The following is a 17,033-nucleotide window of genomic DNA, read 5'->3' on the forward strand; positions in this document are numbered from 1 at the left end:
TTAGACTAGAGAACCCGAATTTGAATTGGTTGTGAAAATTGTGAGTATTTATTGTTTGAATAGTATTTTGAAAATTTATTAGGGCTTCTCGAAAATGAATAGCGTCTTAGAGAACAATGGAGCGTGAAGCTCCCAATGACCTGAGGAGATGATTTGTCTCAAATAAGGCTGCCAAAAAATTCGGAAACTTAGATAAACTACTAATTCCAAAATATGGATTCAAATTTTCAACACAATTTTTCCATGACCCTATAATCACTAGGGTTAAACGCTTAAAGTGGAATACCACTTGCTGACAACCCCTTAGACCTGCAGCTATCTCAATAGTGTAGGAATTTTACGCCAATTTTTTGGAGGCACAAGACCACAAGGTCCTCGCAAGAGGCATTTTCATAGATGCCTCTCCTATCAAGATCGAATTTGTCCATAAGACACGTTGGTATAACCCAGATTTTTATGGAACATACATGACGAAGAGGTGAATTATGATGAGATCATTGATTTTTTTAACTAAGGTTTGGGAAACTTAGGTTCGAAAAACCGTAACTACAAAACCAATAAGATTTAAATAATCGATAATTATTCTTAAAGCTAAAATGTAAATGTATTTCATTTGTGCAAATCTTTTTCCTGCACAACACGTCACAGAAGCTACACATGATCATGTTCATCTGTTGTATGCTATTTTACAAGAGTGGAAGATCAATGTAGGGGACTAGATCACTGCAACATGAGGTAATGTGCTAAGGGGCACACCAGAGGATCCATACTTAATTACTAAAATGTGTAGATGAGCAGGTGCTAAGATTGATCCTGAAGAGCCGGCCTACCCACAGAAAGGCACTTTAAATGATGTCATCTTTGAGTAGTCCTACAACAAGCACTCAAGTCTTGTAGAAAATTGGAATCAATGAGTGGTAGCCCATCGAGAATACACTCAAGACTGCGGGCTTTTGGAATCGATAGAGGAGCCATAACTTGTACCACTGAGGGTACATCGAAGGAAGGTGATGACCTAATCATACGAGCCCATCTCGAGTATATTACACAGGGCATGTCATTCTTCAAGCTGGTTATGACTCATTATGCCGAGAGTCATGGCCTGGAACTGCCACCATGGATTGCCCCACAGCCACCCACATTCCGGATCACTCTCGTGGATAATGATCCCTTGATCCCACCACAGGGTAGTGGTGCACTTTCGAGACCAAGGTAATGGGTATCCTCATGCACGATCCATCAAACACTTGACACCATATTTCAAAAGTACAATCCAAAAACAAAGAAAAGGGGAACATTGTCATTTTTAATGAGGACGACCGTCCTGAGGAGTTTGATGATGACGACATTACTGATTTTTGAGAGTTATTTTAAAAAATATTTTTAATTTTCTATTTTATTTGTTTATTTAATTATGTAATACAACAAAAAAAATGTATGTTGCTTTCTTTGTAGGAACCCTACCTTAGGTGCCACTACAATTTCATGGTCAATCAGAAAAGAGAGAACGACTTGACTAACCTTGCAGCACCTTCATGAAAAATTGTGTAGTTTTTTTTCTTTATTTATTTTGGGAGCACATTAGGGACATGACGTGCCACAAATTCGAGTGGCAATTTAGGTACTTTTCTACACTTAACGGCTTCTTTTCTAGCCGTTTTATGTTTATTTATTGTATTTTCAGTTTTATTAGCTTATATTCATTTTGTTGCTAAATAAGCATTATTTTTTATAGGAATTCGAATCCAAAGGGATCAAAAGAACAAATGGATAGAACTATCTCAAGCTTCATACATATATAAGATATTGGAACATTATGCAATGACCAATTTGAAGAAGGGAAATCAACCTTTTGTATTGGGATTTCATCTTTCTTTGGAGGACTGTCCTAAAATAACAGAAGAAAGAGAAAACATGAGAAAGGTTCCTTATGCTTCTATAGTAGGAAGTCTCACGTATACTATGTTATGCACATGTCAAGATATATGTTTCGTAGTGGGGTTGGTGATTCGATATCCGACGAATCCAAGACCAAGACACTGGCAAACAATTAAGCATATCTTCAAGTATTTATGGAGAATGAAGGATTATATGCTTGTGTATTCTAGAGGAGATCTTACTCTTATTAAATATACTAATTCTAACTTCCAAATGTGTCATGATTCGAGCATATCGACATTGAGCTGTATTTTTGTCCTAGTCAGCTGGTCTAAACTGTGAATAAGAGTCAAGTAGGGTTACACTATTAACATCACTATGAAGAATCTAAGTTCAAAGTTTGTAAACTTTGAATAGATCCTGATTTTGTTTATGGATTTATTCACTTATGATGTTCAAAGTGTGGCATACCTAAATCCTAAGTGGATGACAGACTACATACGTGTGACTTGTATACTTTGATGTAAGTAAAAACCTAAGTTCAAATAGATAATGAACCAAAAGTTGGTGCATTAGGTATACGACTTCTGTAGTATGTAGCGTCATTCACAACAATGGAATTCATAGCCTGAAATATAGGTAAATGATATCCTCTCATTGATGATGAAAAGTAAACATGGCCATGAGTTGTTCGTCTTTGTGATGAATGACTTGGTTACTATTTGATAGTAATTGATTTTTCATGAAGAAAGATGTAATGGTTACCATAAGATAAAATATGATCGTATTGGGAGAACTAACTTATCCCAAAGTGATTAAGGATATCTTATGAGGGTAACACACTTATGACAATTTCATTAGATAAGCACTGATTGAGTTACTTTCGTAATGGTATGTCAGTAGGGAGAGCTCAATCATGATACTATAGTGGAATTAGTTCGTGAATTAATGAGTTTGTAATTAATAGAGAAAGTTTGGAACTTAATTATAAATCATTTGTGCCCTAATCACATATGTCCAATTGGTCTCTTCGCTAGCTTGTTGAAACCATAAATGAATTGCATGTTGAATCAAATGGACAGGAATGAATAGAAATGGTAAAGTTAGAGAAATGAGAAACATTTGGAAATAAATGTGGTTTTCTCTAAATGAAAATGACCTATAAATGAATTTATGATTTTTGAATTAAATGAATTTTGAAAATGGAAATGTATCTATTTTTTGGAATATTAATTCTACCAGTTTCTATTGAGAAGAAAATTTGCTTTCACACTGAAAGTACAAAAAACTATTTATGGTTCTGTCTTTTATTTGAATCGTTTAAGCCCACACTTGAAGTAGTTCATGGTACGAGAATAGCGAAAAAGGTCATTCGGTTGAAAGTTGGGAACGACAAGGATCTGTCCAGCTAAAAACATAGGTGTGATTTCTGTAAAGGGTCTATTTTTATAAATATCACAAACTGGCTCGATATTCAAAATTTTTATTTTCTATTGTGGAAGAAAACCATTTTTGATTCAGATTTTTTCCAATAGGCCCTACTAGCTAGGGGTTTTGAGAAACACAAGAGAGAATGAGAATGCAGAATATGACTTATCTACTTCACTAGGGCAAGTGGGAGACTATTGGATCTAGTGCCTTAAGTATAGTATATTCGTTTGTAAACTTGTAATTTTTTCGAACATATTGGTTCGTAAAATATTTCATGGAATAAATTAATATACTTTTTATAATATTATCATATGGTTTTTGCATGCAAAGCAAAATAAATGCAAATATCGACTCACTAGTTGTCTAATGTTGAAATTAATACTGAGCAATATTAAGTGGTCAAATCGTAATACAAAAAGACAACTTATATTAGTAAATGAACCTAAAAATGTCTTAGTCTAAATGGAAAATAAAAAACCGATTGAAAGACTAATATGTCATCTATTAAGTCCAATTGAGGAGATGCTACGTCTTGGGCATCGGAGCTGATGACTCCCAGAAGATAGAGATATAGATGTGACAGATTGGACTGACAGTGCATCGGACTAGACCTAAGAATTAATTTAAGTTTTTAAAATTATTATTTAATTAAATAATTAATTAATTGATAATTATGAAATCCGTTGAATGTACAAATTAAATATATTTTCTCGTAGATTCTTTAACAGTAAAGTTGTCATGATTTTTACAGAACTAGAATCGGGTTGAGAAAACTATTTAATTGAACTATTAATTTATTTATTTAAATTAAATTATATTGTTTATTTTGGAAAATAGAAAAACATGTATTGGGTTGGATTGGATTATAAAGTGTTAGATTAAATGTCCAAGAATCACATATAATTGGACCCAATACATGAGAAGTCCAAATCCCTATCATAATACATATGAGGGGAAACACACCTTATTAGCCCCCTCTCTCTCCTAGTTTAACTAGGAAATTGTTTTTCTACTGAAATAGACTTCTACTAATTCAATAATGGTTTCACTTTTTCTCCCTATAAATAGATGGCACCAATAGGACTAAATACACAATAATTTACACAAAACTTTGAGATATTGTTATTCTACCCGAAAATAGTGAGAATTTATTTTTTAAGTATAAATTTTATTTTCCAGAATAACAATTCTGCTAGTTTCTATTAAAGAGAGAATTTTACTCTCCTACTAAAGTAAAGTAAATAATTTTAGGTTTTATGTTTTATTTGAATTTTCTTGAACCCATACTTGAAGTAGTTCGTGGTATGAGACTAGCGGAAAAGATTGTTTGGTTGAAAGTCAGGAATAACAAGGATTCGTCTAGTCGAAAACACAAGTGCGATTTCGAAAAAAATTATTGCTTTGAATATTACAAACCGGCTTTATTTTCAAAATTTTAATTTTTCACTATACAAGAAAACCGTTTTTTATTCAGATTTTTTTCAACATTATCATCTTTCCAGAATAGTGGGATTCATAGCCCAATTAAAGGGTAAATGATATCTTCTCATTAACATTACATGATAGGTGAAAAGTAAATATGACCATGGGTCATTTGTTGTTGTGATAAACGTTTTAATTACTATTTAATAGTATTGACTTTTCATGATGGAAGATGTAAAGGTTGCCATGAGATAAAATAGGATCATACTGGGAGAACAAATTTATCCTAAAAAGATTAAGGATATCGTATGAGGGTAAAAATCTTATGACAATGTCATTGGACGAACTCTTGATAAGTAGCTTTTGTAATGGTTTATAATAAGGGATAACACAATCACCATACTTTAGCAAAATGACTTCGTGACTAAGTAAGGTTATAATTAATAGGAGAAAAGCTAAAACTTAATTAGATATGTCCAGTTGGTCCCTTCGCTAGTTCAAGATAACCAGAAACAAATTGCGTGTAGAACCGAAAAATATTAAATGAATGAAAACGATGAACTAAGAAAAATAGATCACATGAACCATTATCCGTAATGAATGTGTTTTCTTGCTAAATACAAAAGATGACTTAGGAGGTAATTTAAAATTTTTCGACTTATTACTTAATTAATTGTAATGAAATAATTGAAGTTCGAAGATGAAATTAAATTAATTAGTCATTATGAATTTATTGAATAAGGAAATTTAATATATTTTCTCATAGATTCTATTACAGTAAAGTTGCTATGACTTTAACCGAATAGAATTGAGTTGAGAAATTTATTTAATAAAGAAATTAATTTTTTTAATTTAATTAATTACATTAAATGATTAAATAAATAATATTTTGGGTAATTGAAAATAAATATTAGGTTGGATAAATTAGAAGTGTCGGATAAATGTCTAGGAAACACATATAATTGGACCAAATACATAAAAGGCCCAATAAGACCATAAAATATGATATGGGCGACAATCCTAATGTTCTACAAGGGTGTGTCCTCGCCCCTTGTACTCTAATTCTATTGGAGTATTGTGTTTTCTATTGTAATATTATTATTTAGCCAGACCTTATTCGAACAAAACTCTGATATTTTTCTTTATAAATAGGAACTATGTTTTAAACAATTTACACCACTTCACATACATCATTATTTTGTTCCAAAATAGTGTCAATTTATATTTAAAGAATAAATTCTATTTTCAGGGAAAATGACATAAATTTGGTTATAGAGAGAATTTACTTTCCTATTGAAAGTTAATAAAGTTTTTCATTCTATGTGATTGGTTCGATAAACTTTGAGTCCACACTCAAAACAGTTCGTGGTTCAAGAGTAGCAGAGAAGGTCGTTTGATAAAAAACCAAGATCGAATGTAGACTGGCTCGGTTTTAGAAAATTTTAAAATTTTTAGTTTACCTAAAATAAATATTATCTAAACCAAATTTTCCAACAGTAACTTCAAACTCTATGTGATTTTTGGCTCCTGAAATATTGAGCCTAATTTTTCTCCCATGCCTGATTTTCCTTGGAGACACTGAAAACACAAATTATAAAAGAAATGCAAGAAAGTAAAGTGAAATGCAACCTAAAAATGTAATTTATATGCAATACAATGGAAAGAAAAAAAATAAAAACATTTAACCATAAAGTTGCCTCACTGTAAGCGCTTGAGTTATAGTACTCTCGACTTTCTTAAAAGTTAATTCACCATCGAAAGGTTCAAGTAATACCTTGAGTTAGTGAAACCGAATATTAAGTACAAACTGAATTTCAAGATAAATTTGAAACAATGATTCCCTTTTGGTTATTTAACCAACCATTCTCACACAAAATTATAATTCCAACACAATAAAAACACTAAGGGTAGTGGCTTTATGTCACGACTTCAATAGCGTTGAGTCACGACCATGAAGATAGTAACTCGATGTTGCGACTTCAATAGGGAATGCCATGACATTGATGGCAGATGGTTTAGTGTCATGACATCAATAGGGAAAGAGTCGTGACTATGGGAACATAGGCTTAATGCCGTGACACAAATAGGGGATGTCGTGACTACGAAGGTAGTTCCCTTAATTTTTCATCATTTTCCTCAAAACTGCCAAGCATGAACACTAAATGGTTAAAATGACCTAAAAGCTCAACTCACATATTATAGGCATTAGTACAAATGCCAAATTAACATTCTTGGCATATGAAACATCTACCTATTTCATGATTACAAGTATACATACATATTCATTTACTTAGCATGCTAGAAATAACTTAATCACAAGCATGACATGACCAAATGGACAAGTAAACCGTCAACTCACTAAATTAATATATAAAATGCCACCAACATAATGGTCATATTCAAAATATAAGCATTTTCTATCATATGGACCAAAACATCCAAAATGGACCTAAAGATCAATTCAAGACCTTAGGTACATGCCACTTGTGATAACATGTCAAAATTTATACAAACTTTACAAGTCAAGAGCTAAATCTGGATGCTCCCTATCACTTTAAGATTTCGAGATCTACGATACCTACGCGCAGAAATAAAAAAACCATAAGCTAAAAAAAAAGGACTCAGTGGTGCTAACATAATTTAAATCAATAATCACATATAAACAGTACAAATAACGTACATATGAAATCCAATGCTATGTAAATCACAAGTTCATTTCTTGTGTCACGTACACAAAACATCAATCTTTAAAACTATTTAGCATGCCATGTTCCATCATTCAATCTCTTTATTATTAAATTTCATTTACACGAATGTCATAGCATATCACAAGGGTTACAACTCCCTTTTTTTTCCATTCTTGAATTTATTGATTCGTCATATAATCAGATCGGCCCTCAAGGCTTGTATTAAGTAGGTCATGTGTCATTTCACATGCCATTATTTATTATTTAAAATAAAGATACCATTATGTAATTTAGTAACCAAGAACATTAGGCAAGATACATGTTTTCAGAATCCTATTAACTAGACACCTAATTAAGACAAATACATGGATCATCCAACCATCACACCAATATATCCAACACCCAGTGCCTCATCTGTATGTCTGAAGTATAATATGCGCTCCACGCCTCATCGGTATAAATCGAAGTATAATTCGGCACACTGATCCTATGGCATGCCAACTATACCTGACTATGCTCGAGACCATTAATATGGTATCTGATGTTTCAATATATGTATATGGTTCACATATAATAGTTTAATACATATCAATTCATATCATACTCAAAGCAATTCATACCATTTCATATAATCATTTACATATCATCACATTTATTCACAAGTTACCAACCATTTCATACTTACTTAATCATGAGACAAATAAATTCATACCTCAAATAACCTAATTGCAACAATCCATGTTTGATTTTTAAATTTAAATCATGAAAACACAAATCGTAATAACTACTTATCTACAACTCATACCTTTCCTTTTTCTTGAGACAATTTGCATCCTCTTTAGCTACACACAATAATCAATTATAGAAAATATATTAGTTTTCAGCCAATCACATGAAAAATACATAATTAAACATAGTTTATATTTTATTCATTTTAGTCCCTATATTTAAAATACTCATTTTTTCGATATTTAGGGACCTTTTAATTTTAATCAATAGCATAATTTCTTAACAACTTTCAATTTATTCAATTTAGTCCCTGATGTCATAAATAAACTATATAGCTTAATTGAATTTCTAATCAATCCAAACATTTTTCTTAACTTTTCAACTTGGTCCTAACATGCTCAAACTCATACTTCAATTTCTCATCACAGTTAAGCTTAATTTCACAAAAACATACTAATGGGAACTTGACATATACTTAACAATTTGATAATCTAAAGCTTGGGTTATCTTAATCAAGCTGTCATGATCAAGAATTTATAAAAGTTTTAAAGAAATGTCTTGATTACCTTGATGAATTGATGGCCGAAAGTTAGCTAAAGAAACTTAAAATTTTCTTTTTCTTTTAATGGCTATAGATAGTCTAAGAAGAAGAGAAATAATTGTCTTGTTTTATTCCCCCACTTACTAGTATATATACTTAGATTAATGTTATAATTAAAGCTTAATTAACTTAACTTTTAACTTTTAAATTTTAAATTTTCTTATTTCACTAAATAAGCTTGCTTTATGTAAGATAAGTGGATGCCATCAAATTCCACTAATTCACATAAATTTAATGGTTAAATAACCTTTAAGCCTTTTGCATTATTGCACTTTTATAGTTTAGTCCTTGTACTATAATTAATGATTTCTTTATTTAATCAACTGATTGTTCATTAATATATTTTCATACTAACTACGTAAATCATTCTATTATAATCTCATGGACTCGATTTATAAAATTGGGTTTCGAAACTGCATTTTCGACATCAATTAAAATTGGGTTGTTACAAATATCGTCCACATCTACTTGATTAATCATGTCATCCTTTTGAGGCTCATCTAGTGCACTAAGTTCAATGGGTACTTCAAGTTCACACAATTTATGCTCTACACTAGACATACTAACCACCACGAGAGATCCACAAACTTTTTATACCTCTTGAATTACTTCTTAAATGGATTATTGAAATTTTCAGTTAACAAAGCTATCTACTCTAATAAGTCTTCAATGATAGTGAAACTTGTAGTGGGTATTGCATTTTTCATTTGTAAAGCATTGCTCTTTTCACCCTTGAATTTTTCCTCCCTGGTTCTTCAAGATTGATTTCAAAAGTTTGCAATCAATTCATCTATTATCATGTTATCAATGTCTTTTGCCTCCCTAGTTAGAATGACTAAGATGGAAACTCTTTCGGGCAAGGATATGTGCACCTTCCTTATCAGTTTGGAGTTTGAATACTCATTTTCAAAAGAAAAAAAAAACTAGATTGGATATGTCACAAAGTTTTTCATAGAACTCACCAAAATTTTCATACTCTTGCATCTTCAATGTTTTGAACTTTAGACTGTTTCATTTTATTAGTTCTTTTATGAGCAATCTCAAAAATATCTCGAGCCTCTTTAGCAGTAGTACACTTAGATATTCTCTTGAGTTCTTGTCCCTTTAGTCCACAAAAAAATAACATACATAGTTTTTTAATTGAAATTTGCAAGCTTTTCTTTCTCTATAGTCAAAACCAAATCAAACTTTGGTGTTCTTGTAGTTGACTTAATAACAAGAATCTCCCATCCAATGAGTACAACATGCCATACCTTTTCATTTGTAAACTTGATGAATGCCTTCATTCTTTCCTTCCAAAAAGCATAGTTGGATCAATCCAACATTGGAGGACGGACCACAGATGATTCTTTCATTTCTAACAATTATTGACACTAAGAACACCACTTGATCCGATTCATTGGATGGATTTATGATCTGTCTCAATTCATTGTAGTTGATGAAACTATTTTCCATACTTAATAAACTCTTATGAAGGCAATTTGATAATGTTTTTGTTTAGTTTTTTTTATTTTAGTTCCTAGTTAATAAGAAAAACTTTTTGAGCTATTTATATGACGTTGGGGGCCAAAGTAGGCCTAAAGGTAGACTAATGTATTCGGTGAGTAAGCAGGACACCACTAAGAGGAATAAGGACAGGAGACTGCTTGCAATGTTGCAATACAAAGCTTCAATGTTGCAACTCAGTGAACATAGTACCTAAAAGGAGCAATCTGCCTTTATTGTCGCGATATAGCCAAAGGGTGTCACGACACAGCTCTGAAATTAAGCCCTAGCTTGTAAACTGCCATCAGTGTCATGAAAAATTCCAAAGGGTGTCACGACATCGACGTGACGCGAGGAATTAATAAGCCAAGTGTCTTGTCTCGAAAATAAGGTTAGAAGAAATTGGATTAATGGACCATGAGTTGTCACACTCTAATTTTTTTAAAATTTAATGTTTGTAAAATTATAAAAAGAATGAATTACTAGCTTGATGGTTAAGAGAAAGTAAGGAGAGAGTGTGGTTGTCTTAAAGACCTGAGTTCAAATCTCTTCCTTTTCAAATTAAATAATTTTGCTATTTTTGCTCCCACTCCTTACTAATACCATCCAACCTAGTTTAACCTAGGTATAAATTTTTCTTTAATTTTTTAGTCTTGCCTCATTATTATTTTTGCTGTTGCCATCCCTCTCTTCCTCCTCTCCCATTTCTCTAAAAATTCTCTTTTTTTTTCTCTCTTGAGCCACCCAAACCTTAGCTTTTTGCACCCCTCTTTGCCATCCAATTCTCTTCCCTTGGTGGTAGTTTGTTGTTTGTTTTCTTCACCTTCTTACTATTGTTTTTCCATTTATTTTTCAGCCTCTAATCTCTTGTTTCTTCACTAAAAATAGCCCACATTTCTATCATTAAAATCAACATTGCTGCACCTTTCTCTTCCTTATGTAAGTGTTGTTTCCTCTCTTTTTCCCTCCATTTTTAATGTCATTTATTTAATGATTTAATTATAGAATTTTGGTGCTATTTTTTTCTGATCAAAATAGCCTTCCTTAAGCCCTTACACATTCCCTAAAGACTACCCATGGTAGCCCCTTAAACCTCCGCCATTGGGGTGTTTGTTGCCCCTTAAAACCTCTCTTATGGCTGTTGATTTTTTTCTTTTAAAACAATGAATTAACCTACTATTTCCAGCCCTCTATTCCTTTATTTTTCAAGCTTAAAATAGACACTAACCCTTTAATCCCTTCATTGTGCCGCCCCAAAGCAACTCCTCTTCATGCCATTCATGGTGCTATGCCACTCGTTGAACACCAATTTGGGGGTTATTGTTTTTATCGCTTTTTCCATCCTTTTCCAAAAAATAAGTATTTTTATTTCAATCTTCTAATAAACATTTAATTGTGTCATTTTTAGGTTTATTCGATTCCCCTTCATTCGACAATTTGGAAGTAGTTAACTAGTAGTGTAAGTGCAAAATTTAGTGAAAACTAGAGTCGTACTAATTTTGTTTAAAGTTGTTGATCTGGCTGAATATTTCAAAGGATTTTTAGTAATGTTTAATTATTAATTTTTTATATGATCTTGTTTATTGTAACATCCCGGACTAGCAGTAAAAATTGGAACCTATTCGTACTTTCGCTAGGCAGTATTTCAGTGTAAGATTGATCGTTTTTCTGAATCTGAAAAGTCGTTATTGAAAAATTATTTTGGTCGAACCCTTAGAGGTGTTTCAATTCTGGTCTTAAGTGTAAAATTAACTTTTTAATGTTGTTTTGGGATCAACATTCGTTTAAGGTTTAATGTGCGGAAGTGTGAATTTTTACGAAGTAGTGTTGCGAGTTGTGAAATAAGGTGTGGGTTATTCTCCTATGTTTATTAGTTTGAAAACCGTATAATAATACTTTAATAATTAATTTGCTTTCTAATTTTTGGGTTTGGCTGAATGGCCTAAATGCAAATTTTTGAGGTGCCGAATAAGGTACGTAATTAATTAGGAAGTCTGTTTACTAACTGTCCTATTGGGTGATGAAACTGTGAATTGAAGGCTTGTACAGAATATCTGATTTTGAAACACTGTTGGAGGTGCATGATTAGTGTCATGATTGTTTTTGATTGTATGAAACCATGTGAGTATGCCATTGTTACTATTAAATGAAAAGCATGCAAAGTACATGTTGACATAGAATATTGAATTGCATTTTAAACATGCCAATTTTACTAAAAAAGTCATTGAAAGCATGATTTCTTACCGTTGTATGACATATTGCATCTGCATGGTGTGGGAATTTGTAGTTGATGGAGGAGTTCCGTGGTGATCTGAAGTCATCTAAAGTTCGTAATAATATTGTCAGTGCATTGCACTAGAGATTTGAAGAGATTAAGCGATTTATCACATTTTTACTAGCATTTTGTTTGCATTTTTATCGATAATTTTATCTACATATTGTTAATGGTGGTTTTAACCATAATGAGCTTAAGCCCTTATTGTTTTGGAGTTCGATAAATGGGTCATAGGGACTCATGGTGTGTAGTAAATGGTTGGGTAGGAATCTTTTGCATTTCATCATTTGCATCATACCATACCCATACTTCATTATGTTAACTATTATGGTTTAATATGAACTCCATGAGATGACTTTATGGTCTTTTGGTTAATGCATATATGCACTGATTGACAAATTACTTTATCTGTTATGTTCATTGTGTTGATGTCCCTACGTCTTACTGTATTGTTATATATAACTCTTACACTCACACTGAGCTTTCATAAAAGCTCACTCTTCCACAATGTTTAACTTTTTAGGAAAACCTCGAAACTAGGACCAGACCCGACATGCGGAGTATCACCTTAGACAACAAACTTTTTTTTAATTAAGTAATTTTAATAAGTTCTTTATTGATTTTGGATTGTAATTTTAAGTTTTTTGTTTGTGGCTTGATTATTTTTTATTTTGGGATTTTTCATACATTTGTATTCAAACTTGATCAAACCTAACAACCGATAAGTGCATGCTATTTGACGTAAATTAAAACTTGACATATTTATCAGTTTTTGTTGTATCTGTGCACTAAATGTAAAATGGGTTTTTATGAAACAAAGTGACAACACAAATGGTTTTTTTCTAAAATGTCATTATCGACAATAAAATGAATCTTAAGTACAGATGACCTATTACACAGATGTTTTACCTAACTTAAATCATCGACAATGATTTTCTTAAAGTTAGATTAATTAAGGATTATCAAAGGAAAAACAGTTTACTTGGCCATTCCCATGGCTAATATAACCTTCTCAATCTGGCCATAATGTCTAGGCCGGGTTAGAAAGGTTACAATAAGGGTGCTTTTGTTCGCACAATGAACTTTAACGCAAAAATGTCAGCCAAATTAGGTCAATGATCAGCGGCAAACCCTAGGCCTATAAATAGAAGGTTGTAAACACTTTAAGGACAACTTTTATTCAGTTTAGCTTTTACTTTTTGTTGTAATTTAGGTTTTTCTTTAGTTTAGTTTTTTCTTTCTTTCTTCAAGGGTATCAGATTGTAAATCGCCAATACTCTTCAGCAGATTATTGTTCGCGCATCATTAGTATACTATCAGGATTTTCTCATCTTTCTTCTTGATTTCTTTCATACTGTTTATATTTATTATCAATTACTTTGCATGTGTTAAATTTTTGGGAACTAATCCAATAAGGGAGATTAACAAGTGGATGTGGGATTAATTGGCTTCTATGTAGGGTTTTTTAGTAGATCAACTAGTTGGGATAGGAAGAACTTAAAACCCTAGGCTTGACTACCATAGGAAATCATATAGGTGGGAATGAACCCAAAATAGATATTGCCTATCAGTGAAAACCTTACCCCAATCCAGTTTGGACTATAACAATGAGAGATAAATAGTTGGAAACACAAAAATTTATACACTTTTTCAGTACCTTTTGAGCTCTAATTAGTGTAGTTTCATAGTAATTTTTGTCGAAATTCATAATTTAATTATAAAATAATTAATTTTCACTTAAATTATTAACATATTGAATTTTAATTATTTTTATAAAAAATTTACACAAATTTGGTTTGTTTTCGACAATTTTGCACAAATGGTGAAAATTGGCTTAGCAGACACTTTGAGAGGCTTGAACCGTTGGGGAAATGTTGTGCATCAAGTGATCAAGAGAAAGCCTAATAATATTTTCCAACCATGGATAGTCCAAAAATATGTATTAAAATATTTTATAAATAATTTGATCAAAAATTAATTGGGTTAAAAATTAATAATAAGCTTGAAGATGAAAAGAGGCCCAATTGTGCAAAGTTAAGAAGACTGATCCACTTAGCAAATGGAGTAGCCCAAACCATCCATAGAGCTGAACCAATCAGCTGGTTTTAGTTTATTTTCACACTTGCAAAACAGCCCTTGAAGTTTCCTTAAAATCCTATTCAAACCCCTTCATTTTTTGTGCTTTCAAACTTTTCCCCCTAGCTTAAAATAGCAAGTTTGAGCCATTCAAACTTGCACCATATGTGGCCAGCGAAAGGAAGAGGAGTGACTGCTATTTATTTTCTATTTTTAGCAGCCATTGCCACCTATAAATACCTCTCTTCCCTTCCTCATTCAACACACCTTCATTCCTACACATCTCTCTCTTTCACTTGTTTTTCTCTCTTCCATTCCCTTACTTATTTTCCCATTTCCCTTGTCAATTTCCATATTGAAAAAGAGCCTTCTTCCACATTGGAATAGCATCATTCAATTGTTCCTAGAGGTGTCAATTTAATACAACGAGTAGAGAAGAAGAGGAGTGCACTAGTCTGGCTTTAGAGAAATACTGAATTTACTTCCTAGTTCCATTTTCTTTAATTTTCTTGTTTATGTTGTGATCATGAATATGAATAATTGTTTTGTTGTTGTTGTTGTTCTAATTAAAATGACTTAAATTAATTCGTGTTAGATTGATTGCATTCTGTTAACTTGAATTAGTAAAATCATGTTTGTGTTGTTATAGGCCCTGGTGAGTTGTTCAATTAAATAAAATCATGCCTATGTTATACTTCCATTATAAAATGTAAGGTAACGAATGAATTAATTATTAAATGTACTAAAATTATAATTAATTGACACATTAACTAATTGGTGCATGTTTAATCTTCTAAGGTAGCTGAATGTTAAATTAGTGACGGTATTAAATTGTACATTAGCCTTGCATAACTTGCAAGATTATTGTGATTAAACTATTTCAATATAGAAATATATTGTTACCTCACTTAATCTTATACGAGCTTATAAAGATTGATTAATTGTTTGAATTGAAATTGAAAAATGTTCAATAGATTGGTTAATTGAGTAAGTATGTATTTGCAGTAGTTAATAAATTATCAAGCTGTCGTAAAAATATTCGTAACAACATGAACATGGGTTTAGTAATTCTAAGTGAAGGAATGTAATCGATCTAACACAATTATGTCATATTGATTAAAACTCATCTTTTTGAAATTGTGCATTGAAATTTTTACTTTTTATTTTTATTACTTAGTTAATTTTTAGTTTTTAAATCACGCCTTCAAAGCAACATATTTTTTTCCATCACCAAAGTGTTTGATTTACATTTCATACATATTTTTATTTCACAGTCCTTGTGGGTACGATAACTCGATATTTTCTTGTCACTTTATTACTTGTTGGGATTGTGTACACTTTCACATTTCCATCGTTCCAAGTCTTTAGCGCCGTTGCCGGGGATTTTTTTAAAAGACATTATTCGTGAAATTGTTAATTTTTCATTTTGGCATATTTTTTCATGTTAAATTTTAATTCCAATATAGTTTTTTTTGTTTTTTCAGGTGTTTATTAGTATTGATCAAATTATTGACTTACTCTTAGTTGACCTTGAAAATCAAAACCAAAATCAAGGAAGAGAATTCCCTTATAATACTCACAATTCAATCATTGTTCCTAATGAAAGAAACTGCGCCATTCGACAATATGCCATTCCCCTCTTCAACGAGCTCTATCCGAGTATTGTGAGACTCGAAATTCGGGCACCGCAATTCGAACTAAATCTAGTCATGTTCCAAATGTTGCAAAATATGGGTCAATTTAGTGAGATTCCTATTGAAGATCCACATCTTCACCTTCGGCTATTCATGGAAGTGAGTGACTCATTTAAACTAGTCAGGGTGACCGAGGACGCCTTGAGACTGAGATTATTTCCATACTCCTTAAGAGATAGGGCATGAGCGTGGTTGAACTCCCTGTCGTCAGGTTGCACATGGAAAGAGTTGGCTGAACGTTTCTTAATGGAATACTTTCCTCCATCTCTGATCGCCAAGCTCCGAAATGAAATCACTTCATTTTAGTAACTTGACGAAGAATCTTTATATGAGGTATGGGAGCAGTTTAAGGAGTTATTAAGAAAGTGCCCTCATCATGGCATTCCTTACTGCATTCAAATGGAGAGTTTCTATATTGGTCTCAATATTCATACTAGAATAATGGTGGATGTTTCGGCCAAATAGAGCCCTTATTTTTAAGTATTATAATGATGCTTACGAGATTATTGAAAGAATTTCCATCAATAACTATCAGTGGTCAACCAATCGAGTAGCCTCAGAAAGACGAGTAGCAGGAGTACATGAAATAGATACATTTGCTTCTTTGGCAACCCAACCAAATTAGTTCTAGAATATTTCTTGCTAATGCCATGGAGATGACCATTTCTTTGAAAATTGCCTATCCAATCAATAGTCAAAATATTACATGGGAAATTAGAATTGAAATGGTCTGTAATAAAATTCTTACAACTCCT

At 32.0% G+C, this 17,033-nt stretch overlaps 1 non-coding gene across 1 annotated transcript; it reads right to left on the reverse strand.

The window, feature by feature from the left end:
- Positions 1 to 16,554: 16,554 nt before the first annotated feature.
- On the reverse strand, positions 16,555 to 16,661 carry LOC121215786 (small nucleolar RNA R71). The gene has a single exon (XR_005911760.1). It is a non-coding gene; the product is annotated as a small nucleolar RNA R71 (small nucleolar RNA).
- Positions 16,662 to 17,033: the final 372 nt, after the last annotated feature.

This window comes from Gossypium hirsutum, chromosome D03 (genome assembly GCF_007990345.1).
Source record: "Gossypium hirsutum isolate 1008001.06 chromosome D03, Gossypium_hirsutum_v2.1, whole genome shotgun sequence".
NCBI lineage: Eukaryota > Viridiplantae > Streptophyta > Magnoliopsida > Malvales > Malvaceae > Gossypium > Gossypium hirsutum.